Genomic DNA, 12,418 nt, shown 5'->3' on the forward strand with positions numbered 1-12,418 from the left:
CAGGAGTATGATGGGCACCAAGACAGAGTTGCAGTACCAGCTCCTGGCAGGCTGACAGGTAGCACAGAGGACCAGCAGCCAGGAGAGAACTAGGGCTGCCTGGTCCATCTCTCCTAGCCTGAAAATTACTTTGACCCTTGTAAATGAAGAGAGACTGGTCCTAATATTGAAGTGGTATGACCTCTGGTAGGACATATGCCTATTTTTACCTCCTTTTAAATTTATAACATAAAAATAACACCAGGAAGGTACAAATATCCACAAAGAAAAAGACTCAATGTTAGAGCAGAACTCCTTGGAAGAGAGCAGTGATTGCTTTAGGCTAGAACCACTAAAGATTTGAGAAAGTCATGCAGGAGAACTCAAATTTGATCAAACTTTCGAACAATAAGATCCAAACTAGATTAGGTAACTCTGTAGTCAAGCAATTACACTTCTCTTTCCAGTGAGTATATCTTATTGTCAGAAGTTGTGCTTGTCTAGGAAATACTGATTTTTGCACAGTACTGCTATTCTAGAATCTTCTATTCATGCCATAGCCCATACCTCTTTCCCTGGGCCACATCCCCTGCAAAAGGTAGCTGCATGACTCTCTCTGAGGCAAAGTTTATTTAGCCTTACTGCTAGGAAATAAAATGAAGATACTTAATATCGTCCATAGGCTGGAAGTCAGTAAAAGAGAGACATAAGATCTCGTTCCAGTCCCATTTTGGTTTGCTTTATATCTCTGGACCTCAGTTTCTTCCTTTTACAAAATAAATAGGCTAAATCTTTCTGCAAGGTTCCTTCTTGGCTCTGCTGCAATAATTCATTCCTAGCTGCATCAAGTGTATTATAACTCTGAAGGCAAGAGGAAAATGATTGGTTCTCAGGTTCACTTATTTCTTTTTGCAGCACAAATGGACATTCTTTACAGAGAGCCCGCCATATAGCCTTAGATATGGAGAAGAGGAGTTGTTATCAAATAAAGCTGTGCTCCAGCTGTCCTGGATATCAGTGCGTCTTGAGAAGCAGTAAAGTCTGTAGAGACCAGCAAGAATTATCTACTTCAAGTATCATTCGTGTCCTCCACTGATCGTCCAGTTCACTACACGCTGAGCAAGCACTTTTATGTGCCAGGCACTATTAGAAATGCTGAAATGAATTAAGATCCTTTCCAAATCAAGCTCACAGTATTTGATAAAAGAAACAACCTAGCAAAAATCCTGGGGTCCTAGCTGATGAGCCATTCTGAACCTCTTATTCACATGCTCAGGAAGAAAATTAAGTAGAGGTTCAGAGAAAGATCTTTAAAATCAGGCACACCTGGATTCAAATTTGGGCAAGTTAATCTCTCTCCTTGTTTCCCCATCTTTAAAATGTCACAATGATAATATCTTTCTCAACAAATTAGTGGAATAGTGCATGTAAAAGTTCTTCACTTTTTTCCATAAATATTTTTTGAGAGCTTCTGTGTATCAAGCATTTTGAAAGATAACTAAGGATACAACTTTAAGTTGTAGATGTGGCCTCTCCTCTCATAAATTTGCAGTGTCAAATTTATGCGGTGTCAATATTAACTAGGTATTTCACAAATAAATTTATTGTCTGAAATAATGATAAGCGCTATGTGTCATTGGGTCCTCCAGAGAGCAGATTCAGAGAAAGAATCAGAAGCATATGAGATTCATTGGGGTTAATGTCTGAGAAAAATTAGGGGCAGAAGAAGCAGGATTGGGCAGGAAGAATGTCAGACCGCAATGCTCTTGTCAAAGGCTTGGCTAATTCAAGAGAGACTTGGAAACAAAGATTGCCCAATAAAGGAATCCCAGATTGGATAGAAATGACCAGATGCTCGTCCCTCTCACTATGTCCAGCCACAACACTGTGGCTGCTCCAGAAGAGTGTGGCTGTGGCAGGCCCTGAGATACTAACAGCTGGAGGTAGTTAATCATCTGCACTCCTTTCAGCTGAATGGCAAGGTCTTGAAGAGAGATCGACTTGATGTACCCCCATTGCTGTCCACACTGTGAAGGAAGCAATAGGAAAGGTTGCCTAAACTTCCCTGACAAAATTTTTTGGAGATGTGGAGGACGAGGCAGTGTAAACCAGACCCAGAGGTGTAGGCAGGAGCTGTTCAGGATTAAGAAAGAACATGTGTGAAGCACCAAGCCAGGAGACGCCAGTGCTTGTTTTAAGAGACAAAAAGAGAATAAGACTTGAAGCTGAAGAGGCTGGAGCCAGATGCAGTAGGGCCTGATAGGATATGTTAGGATTTTGATCTTTATCTTAAGAGCAAAGAGAAGCTGGTGAAAGATTTTCAGAAAAATGTGGAGGAGTCAGTAACATGATCAGATTTGCATTTTTAAAAAATTGCTGTGGCTGCTATGTTGAGGAAAGAATTAGCAAAACAAGAGGAAATGCAGGAAAACCACTCAGGAGGTTTTGCACAATGTTTTGCACTTAGTAAGCTCCCTAAAAATAAGTCATTATTAATAGTAGTCATTATTAATAATTATAAGCCTACATGGGTGCAGTGGTTCATACCTGTAATCCTAGCACTGCAAGTGGCTGAAGTGGGTAGATCACTTCAGCTCAGGATTTCAAGACCAACCTGGGCAACATGACAAAATCCCATCTCTACAAAAAATACAACAACAACAACAACAACAAAAATTAGCCTGGCTTGGCGGCATGTGCCTGTAGTCCCAGTTACTTGGGTGAGGCAGAAGAATCACTTGAACCTAGGAGGTCGAGGCTACAATGAGCTGAGATCATGCCACTGCACTCCAACCTGGGTGACAAAGTGAGACCCTGTCTCAAAATAATAATAATAATAATAATCTTACTCTTACTCCCTGCATGAAATCTAGACACTTTTGCATTCACTTTAAGCTCTCTACCAATTACTTCTTTATCATAAACAGTACTGTTCAATAACTTTACATTTCGTTTCATTGCTCTATTTCACACATTATGCTTCATTTTAAAACTCTTCCTGTTCTCTGAACACATTTTACATTTTTGCTCCAAACCACAGTTCTTGCCCATCTGAATGCCTTTCCCCACTCTCTGCCAGCAATTATTTTCCTCTTGCTCTAAAATCTGCTAACGTCTTTCTGGCCCACTCCACGTAGCCTGATATTCCCTTCATTTCATCATCCTTTGGTAATAACAGAGCACTCTAAAGCTATAGTTTGTACTGGAATATGTCTTTATGTTCTTTTCATGTTCTTTTAACTTCTTTTTCACTCTTAGAAATCAGAGACTTAAGGAGGTAATAGGCATAAAGAATAACTTATCTTTTTAAGAAGCTTAATATTTAAAAAAAAATAATAGTTGAAAATGATCCAAAAATGTAGGTTGTTCTGATAGAGAACAAGAATGAATGCAAAATAAAAACTGTTAGAGAAGAAAACATAATTGTTATGCGTTCAGAAAAATAGCTAAAAAATGATAGGAACTAAAATATATTGAGTTATTTCCTAGTACCAATCACTTTTCTAAAAACTTGGCATATATTATCTCATTTAATTCTTTTTTTTATATATATATATATTTTTTATTGCATTTTAGGTTTTGGGGTACATGTGATGAACATGTAAGATTGTTGCATAGCTCATTTAATTCTTACAACAACTCTACGAAGTATAATTCTTATCCTTGTTTCATAATGTTGAATAATTTGTATCACCCAGTCTCCTAAGCTCTAAAGAAAAAGAAAATTTTTTTGAGCAGCTAATTATTGAGACTTAGTTGTGCCATGTGATGAGGAAGAGGGAGGGCCGCTAGAAAAGCTGATAGCAGACAAATGGCTTCAGGAAATGAATTTCACTTCCAGAAGGAAAGATTAGGTAGTAGGAATTAGAGAGAGGAGATACAGGAAAGGAAGTGGTATTTAGAAAGGAAAGTCAACAATGTATTTCAAGGAAGTTTTGTATATTCCTTCCCATCTCCTTAAGAAACTTTAGTAAAGACCTAGATTGCTTTTTGTTCCAGAGTTTTTGTTTGTTTGTTTTGTTTTTAGTCTCCAGTTATGTGCCTAATCTGGCCTTGACAGAAGAGTTAAGATAGCCCAACCCATTCAAGTTTATCCAGAGATAAGTTCTCCCAGGATTTTGGAGAAATATAAATTGCAATAATTAACTTTAGACGAAGAGGTCCCTATTTCTCTGGATCAACAGGATAAAAGAAGAGAAGAAGGATAGGAAAAGTTTTCTCTCTCTATGTTACAGTGAAGGAAGACTTTGAAAGAACAGACTCATGAGGAATGATGACAGTGCCATTTGCTGAAAATGAAAGCAGGAACTTGGACCAGAAGTTTTAGAATCTTGAATGTATCAAAGAAATGTGAAGGATGAGGCTTAGGGAGATCAAAGAGTAGAGGAGGCATTGAGGTCACAGTTAAAGGAAAGGAGCCTGAATTTCCACTAAATTTGGGCTAAATCTCCACTACTCTTCTTCCTCTTCCTTAGCATTCTGCTCATTGGCTTAGCCACCAACCCGGGAAACAAACTTACCTCCTTATCTTCAAGTTGCTGGAGGCAGGAAGAATGAGCAAGGTTTTGTTCAAGGAAGAGCTGTTGTAACAAAATAATTGTAATTTGTCTGATAGTGCAGGGAGAGAAACTCCATTTCTTCTGCAGAATTCAGGGCATGATTTGCATTTGAAAAACAATCTCATTAGAGCAGTATGTTATATTATAAGATATTTTCCAGAAAAATGTTTGAGAAGAACCATAGCACTCTCTTGCATGTACAATGTGTACCCACACACAGACACACACACACACACACACACACACAGAATTTTCCAATTAAAAGTACATATAATTCAATTAAAAAGCAATTAGAAAAGTAAGATAAATTGATCAGGGGATGTTCCTAAATTTAAACAGGGAAAGACTTGTAGAGGTTTAAAAATAAAAGGACTTGGGATTGGAAGAACGAACATTAGCGAAAGCTATATGGCAAGGTTAAAAGAATTGTGGAAATAACGCTATTTAAAAATAATTGTGTTAGAAATCTTCCTAATGGGATTTAGTACATTTCATTGACTTAGATAGTTATAAAATTAATTCCTTTTTGTGGGAATTTTAATTGGGCGGCTACAACCAGATGCACATAAGAAAACCCCTCCTGGTGCTAGAATTGCAATCAGGATGTTCAATTCAACAACAGAGTTTGATTCATAAATTGGGTAAATCTCCCAATCCAAAGAGGTTCTATATAGCTACTATGCACCTAAAATTGCCTCCAGATAGTTTTCTTACTTTCATGTTATTCTAAGTGTTTTACTCTTGGTGAAACCTCTTCACATGTTAGACTACTTTCATTCCTCCTTACCCTCACCTCCTGAAATATTTCATCATTTTATCTTTTGGGTCAACAGTTATGGAAAATAAAATTATTTTGATCTCAAAGTATTATAATTATCATCTTCTTCTATTTTCCCATTTTATAGGTTAAAAATCCAATACCAAATAGGTTACTTTCCCCAGGATCATGCAGCTGGTTAAGGGGAAGAGTAGGAAAAGGCCTAGACCCCAGGCCCTTCTACTGCAGGCCTCCAAATGTGCCACCTGATCTTCACTAACTTTCATGGAGTAGCTTTCTCATCCTCTAATTTTCCTTCCCAGGAGCCTTTGCCAGCTCATTATGGCTCCTTTGTGACATGGAGATCAATATTACACATACACAATATGTTTATACAAGTGCAAATCTCTCATGCCCTGGTTTGTTTCCTAAACACATTTTGTGGCCTTTTGGCCTAATTTGCACATTGGGCATATGTCTCACTTTAAGTAGGCTGGCCCAAATGACTTCCTTCTCCAGAGAGTCTTAAAATAGGAAAAAAGAATTCAATAGGAAATCAAAAGAATACAGGAACGTTTGAAATGATACAAATGCATAACAGAAAACTAGAAAAGTTATGATCCTATCACCTCACCCAACACTGTAACCATTATGATGCATGTATTAGTCTGCTTTCATACTGCTGATAAAGACATACCCAAGACTGGGCAATTTACAAAGGAAAGAGGTTTAATGGTCTTACAGTTCCACGTGGCTAGGGAGGCCTCACAATCATGGTGAAAGGCAAGGAGAAGCAGTCACATCTTACATGGATGGCATCAGGCAAAGAGAGAGCTTGTGCAGGGAAACTCCCATTTTTAAAACCATTAGCTCTCATGAGACTTATTCCTATCATGAGAACAGCACAGGAAAGACTCACCCCCATGATTCAATTTTCTCCTGCCAGGTCCCTCCCACAACACATGGGAGCTACAAAATGAGATTTGGGTGGGGACACAGAACTAAACCATATTAGTTCACTTCCTTCAGCCTGTTCCTGTAGGTATCCCCTTTTTATTATCATTATTTTTCCTTAATTCAGCTTAGTTCAAACCCAGTGTTGGAATAAGCTGTCTATAAACTGCCTTGTCCTTCCCTCACAATGAAAAAGCATCCCAAGAATATCAATACATCTAGAGCCTCACCCAACACATAATTGGGAGTTGGAAATAAATTTTCAGCCATTCTTTGGTTAGGAGGTTGCGGAAGAGATTTCTTTTTTTTTTTTTTTTTTTTTTTTTTTTTGAGATGGAGTTTCACTCTTGTTACCCAGGCTCGAGTGCAATGGCGCGATCTCGGATCACCGCAACCTCCACCTCTGGGGTTCAGGCAATTCTCCTGCCTCAGCCTCCTGAGTACCTGGGATTATAGGCACGCACCACCATGCCCAGCTAATTTTTTGTATTTTTAGTAAAGACGGGGTTTCTCCATGTTGACCAGGATGGTCTCGATCTCTTGACCTTGTGATCCACCCGCCTCGGCCTCCCAAAGTGCTGGGATTACAGGCTTGAGCCACTGCGCCCGGGCCGGAAGAGATTTCTAATTGCAAATTTAATGTCCGTAACTCTCCCTTTTATCTTTCTAAGAGAACTCCAATTTTATTGAAGGCAACTTAATGCTAAGCTGAAGAACTCTATTTCCACAGCTATTCTTTTAGTTAGGATTGGTCATATCAAACAGATTTGGTGAAAGGATATAAGCAGATATCACAGGGTGGAGTACTGCAGAGAATGTGCTTTAAAGGGCACTGGCTGACTCAGGTGATAAGCATATGTCTGCTTTCCCCTCTTCCTCCTTCCTCCTCCCTGTATGGCGGATGTGATGGTTGGAGCTGCAGTAACTAACTGTGACCATGAAGCAATACTGAAGATGGAAACTAGATGCTAAGGATGTTGACATCTGAAAGAATAAGGGTGGGATCTGCTGACATTCTGGTTGCCTCCATATGAGCTCTAGACTAACAACTGCTCAACTTTCCATTGCTTGAGAGAAAAGCACATTTCCATTTTACTTAATCCACACTTTTTATTAGACTGTTTTTTACTTGAAGCTAAAAGGTACTAGTTAATATAGGAGCCAAATAATCCTGAAATATGTACAAGGAAAGCTTCCCTTGAATTCCATAATGGCTCCGTTGAGCCTGAATCTTTTGTTACCTGGGATTCCCCAGTCATCTCTATGCACCGCTACCTTCCATGTTGGTAACTTGGCAAAGCCAGAAACTCAGCTATTGGACTCTTTGAGCTTGACACTCTGGAATCATAGTGCTGTGCTCTTTTCCTCTTACACTGCCACTGTTTCCAGCTGCATTCCCCAAAAGGTCCTAGCTTTGCCTGGGAAACTGTTGCTGCTTCCAAATCTTACCTGTCCTCACTCCCATCCCCACCCCAATTTAGTTTTGCACCTGCTAAGGATCATCTTGGCCAGCTTTCTACCAAATGCTTAATAGAACATTTACATGTGGTATTTATTTATAGGACATTCTCTAACATCTTCTCAAATGATTTTTATCTAAGATTTCCAGATTTATATCCCCCCCCCGCCCACTTCTTAACAACCTAAAACCTTTCCATAGATGGCTAATGAAGAAGCTTCTGTTTCTGTTAAAAAAAAATTTCTCAGCCGGGCACGGTGGCTCAAGCCTGTAATCCCAGCACTTTGGGAGGCTGAGGCGGGTGGATCACGAGGTCAAGAGATCGAGACCATCCTGGTCAACATAGCGAAACCCTGTCTCTACTAAAAATACAAAAATTAGCTGGACATGGTGGCACGTGCCTGTAATCCCAGCTACTCAGGAGGCTGAGGCAGGAGAATTGCCTGAACCCAGGAGGCGGAGGTTGCGGTGAGCCGAGATCGCGCCATTGCACTCCAGCCTGGGAAACAAGAGCGAAACTCCATCTCAAAAAAAAAAAAAAAAAAAATTTCTCAAAAGTTAGTCATAGAAATAGAGAAGACCTATTCCATTTCATTCTTTTTACCTCTGTATCTTTCTAATTGAGTTACAAGTCTGGCAACATACAGGATCTTCAGTCTTTAGGGTTCAGATTTACTTAATGGAGAAGTGGTAACTTTCTTTTTCTTGTTTTATAAAATTAAATTAAAATTTTATTAAGGATTTCGAGTTACATACTTCAAATTTCTAGAATGGAATGGAATCATTCTGGAACTAGAAAAATGGCATAAACACTGACATCCCTTGAAACTTCAATTTTATAAAGAAAATTCTTCTGCAAACCACATCCCCATTATATAACAAGACTAAGTATTATCTACACCTTCACTTTGGCAATAGCTATTTCCTAAAATAATGAAAAAGATGATTTTGCTACTTCAGTTCATTAAAAATGGGATTCTATCTGTAAAGTTCAGGAAAAAACTGCATTTAGATGAACTATGGTTACCAAAAAAAAAAAAACAAGAACAAACAAACAACAAAAAAAAAAAACAAAGAAAGCACAGAGTATCTAATCAAAGCAAAGGAAATAATTTTGAAAATAAAGAGAAAAAAGGTATTATAATTGGTTAAGGATTTCCAGTAGTAAGTTAAAATCTCAGGAGAGAAATGGATACCACTACAAACAATGTGTTCACATTCCAAGACCTTAACATTAACTTCTGAAAAAGGAAGTTTTCATCACCTCTAAAAATGAATTCAATGTAATTTTATTGAGTAGGAAATCTAGACCTTCCTCTAATGACAATCCAGTCCACCCTCACTGACGTCAAAAAAAGTTCAACCCCAAAATTACAATTAGCCTGAGGCATTGTAAACGTGGCTCTATAGTCTGAAATTTAATGACATACTTTGTCAAAAATAGTCTGATTTCGCTTCCGGTCCTAGGCGCTTCTGGAACCACGGCTTAGGTGCAGACATGGCCAAGTCCAAGAACCACACCACACACAACTAGTCCTGAAAATGGCACAGAAATGGTATCAAGAAACCCCGATCACAAAGATACGAATCTCTTAAGGGGGTGGACCCCAAGTTCCTGAGGAACATGCGCTTTGCCAAGACGCACAACAAGAAGGGCCTAAAGAAGATGCAGGCCAACAAGGCCAAGGCCATGAGTGCACGTGCTGAGGCCATCAAGGCCCTCGGAAAGCCCAAGGAGGTTAAGCCCAAGATCCCAAAGGAGGGTGTCAGCCGAAAGCTCGATCGACTTGCCTACATTGCCCACCCCAAGCTTGGGAAGTGTGCTCGTGCTCGCATTGCCAAGGGGCTCAGGCTCTGCCCGCCAAAGGTCAAGGCCAAGGCCAAGGATCAAAACAAGGCCCAGCCTGCAGCTCCAGCTTCAGTTCCAGCTCAGTCTCCCAAAGGTGCCCAGGCCCCTACAAAGGCTTCAGAGTAGATATCTCTGTCTGCCAACATGAGGACAGAAGGACTGGTGCGACCCCCTGGGGCTGCCATCTGCATGGGGCTGGGGTCCTCCTGTGCTATTTGTACAAATAAACCTGAGGGAGAAAAAAAAATAGTCTGATTTCCACTTTAGTCTCATGACTACAATACTATATAGTACTCTTCCTATAGTGTTTACTAAAATACAATCATCAAAAATATCTGAAAAAAATTCTTGGGTCTTGTGAAATAGTGCATCCATCCATTTCTGTAAAAATAGGAGCCATACAAAGATCTAAAAGAATGGTACCTGCCCAGATCCAGAGTAGAGGTACTTAACCTTCATTTTCCAGTTTAGTTATCAAAGTGTAGTATGAATGAAATGCTGAGTGTTACACTGGCATTACAAATAGACAAAATTTTGAGTTTTTAATGGGATTAAGAAGCATTTTATAAGATTTAACTCAATATGCCTTAACACATGCATGAGGTAGTTAAGTAAATAGTACTACCCATTTTAATACATAGTAAACAGAATCATGGGTGATATACACATACTTTAAGCAATAAGAATTAGAAGAAACCACAGAAGCTTCAGGCCTTCTCTCTAGCTCTAACCCAAAGAAATGAACTTCAATTTAAAAAAAAGTATCAAGTCACTTAAGATCTTTTTCTCCTTCTCCTTCTCCTTCTCCTTCTTCTTCTTCTTTCTTCTTCTCCTTCTCCTTCTTCTCTTTCTTCTTCTTTTTTTTTTTTTTACATTTGCTTATTAAATTAAAGCTGGTATCGTTTTCTTCAATAAGGCGGTAAAAACTGAGTATAACACCTAATTCAAGCTAAGCCTATCCTTCTACCTGAATTGGTACAAAATTAAGACATTATCTTGCAAGCACTAAAATTGTATTTGAAATTTTTATTTTAGGCTGCAAAAGCAAGCAAACGAACAACAAATAATGAAAATAGGCTTGTCAAATTACGTAAATTCATCCTTTCCAGGGAAGCAGAAGGTAGACCCTACCACAAATAAAAAAGATAGTTAACATAGGTTAAATTTAAAAGTACAGTTAAATTCAGGCTAAATTCTGAAAATCCTGTTTTATTCACCTCACTGTGATACCAGTAGCTATACTAAATCAGGTTACTTTCAGTTAACTATGTCACCTATAACACAATAATTCATTAACAATCTAACACAGTTATTGGGTGTGGTCATACTGGAAATTCTTAACCATATGGTTGTCTTGCCATTTTTTTAAAAGAATAAATTGTCCTAGTAGAAGTCACTGCATTTCTGTAACAAAGTATGAAAGGCACAGCCAATCCAAGCAGACTTAACCCTATTCAATAACCAGCTGAAAATATACTTTGTTCTTCAAGGAAAAAATTATGAAAAAAAAGTGTTTTCTTTAACGGTTGTTAATTCATAGATGTAGAGATGTACTCTAAGAGCTACATAAAAATATTCCAGAATAACAAAATTATGTAGCAGTGAATGAACATGAATGACAGAACTTGTGCATTCAATCTATCTGGCAGAAAAACTAGTTAAAATGCTGGGTAGAACAAATTGGTCTTTAAAATATCAGTTTTCTGCCCTGAAAAAAATTACCTAGTCTATCAAGAAAATACAAAAACATAAGGCTGTAAGTAAATAAGAGCTGTGTTTAGGCTACTACAGTGCAGGTTATCCTCAAGGCCTCATACATTTGGCTTCACTGTTGCTTGCTCTCTGCTGGGTTTTGATCCTTCTTTAGGTCATTGTCTGGATCATTTTCCTCATCTCCTTCTTCACCCCCTTCCTTATGCACTTCTTCATCATAATCATTATAATCGTCTTCAGTAGCTTCTCCCATAAAGTATAATACTGATCTTGGGATTATATGCTCACATAAAAAGTGACCAGTTTCAAAGTCTATAGCAAGAATAGCTTCAGCAGCATGATCCAGATCTCCCTTCTCAGGAACTTCAGGAAGGGCAGAAAAATTAAAGAAAGAGTCATTGGAAACTGTTTTAGTCGCAGTATGCACTGCCCCACATCCCTTGTGTCTCTGCTTCTTCATAATGGTTTTCAAAGTGACATTCTTTCCTTTTTTCCAATCTCTCTGGCACCCTGTACAACCCATAATTTCTGGTCCATCAATAGAAAAGGGATCAGAATTATCTGGTTCTGACCTCATCCTGTATGTCTTTGTCAGCACTTCATTTGTAAAATATTCACTGGGCTCAAAGTGGAATTCTAAGACAAAACTCAGGCTGGCCAGCATCTGAGAGCTTCATTTTAATATCTTTCAAGTGCTTCAGAATAGATTCATCATGTTCCTGAACCATATCACTGAGCAAGTCAACATTCTTAGAAACAGTTAACCAAAATTCAGGAATTCCTTTGGGGTCTTCTTTTTCTTCATCCTTTTTCACATCTTCAATCTTGACCTTTTCTTTCAACTCCTCCAAAATCTCATCTTCTTCATCTGGTTTCCATTCATATTCTTCTTCCATAGGTTCATAAACTAAATTAATAATCTCAAATTGCTTATCAAATAGAGACTGATAAAGAACATCACAGAGAAGTGGTAACCTTCAAACCACTCTAAAATATTCAATCTGTGAATAGAAATAAAAATAAACTATCAAATTAAAATATTGGCTCCTAGATTTTAGTAGTAAATATTTTTTTTCCCTGGACCATCACTCAGTAACATTAGCTTTTGGTTATAAATCAGTTTGGACAAGTATTGTCTCCTTGGGCTC

The 12,418-nt window shown here is 38.4% G+C and overlaps 2 pseudogenes; one reads left to right on the forward strand and one right to left on the reverse strand.

Moving 5' to 3' along the window:
• Positions 1-9,206: 9,206 nt before the first annotated feature.
• Positions 9,207-9,683, forward strand: LOC101047717 (large ribosomal subunit protein eL29 pseudogene; annotated as a pseudogene).
• Positions 9,684-11,163: 1,480 nt separating this feature from the next.
• On the reverse strand, positions 11,164-12,207 carry LOC101028965 (nucleosome assembly protein 1-like 1 pseudogene; annotated as a pseudogene).
• Positions 12,208-12,418: the final 211 nt, after the last annotated feature.

Source organism: Saimiri boliviensis, chromosome 8 (assembly GCF_048565385.1).
Source record: "Saimiri boliviensis isolate mSaiBol1 chromosome 8, mSaiBol1.pri, whole genome shotgun sequence".
Taxonomy (NCBI): domain Eukaryota; kingdom Metazoa; phylum Chordata; class Mammalia; order Primates; family Cebidae; genus Saimiri; species Saimiri boliviensis.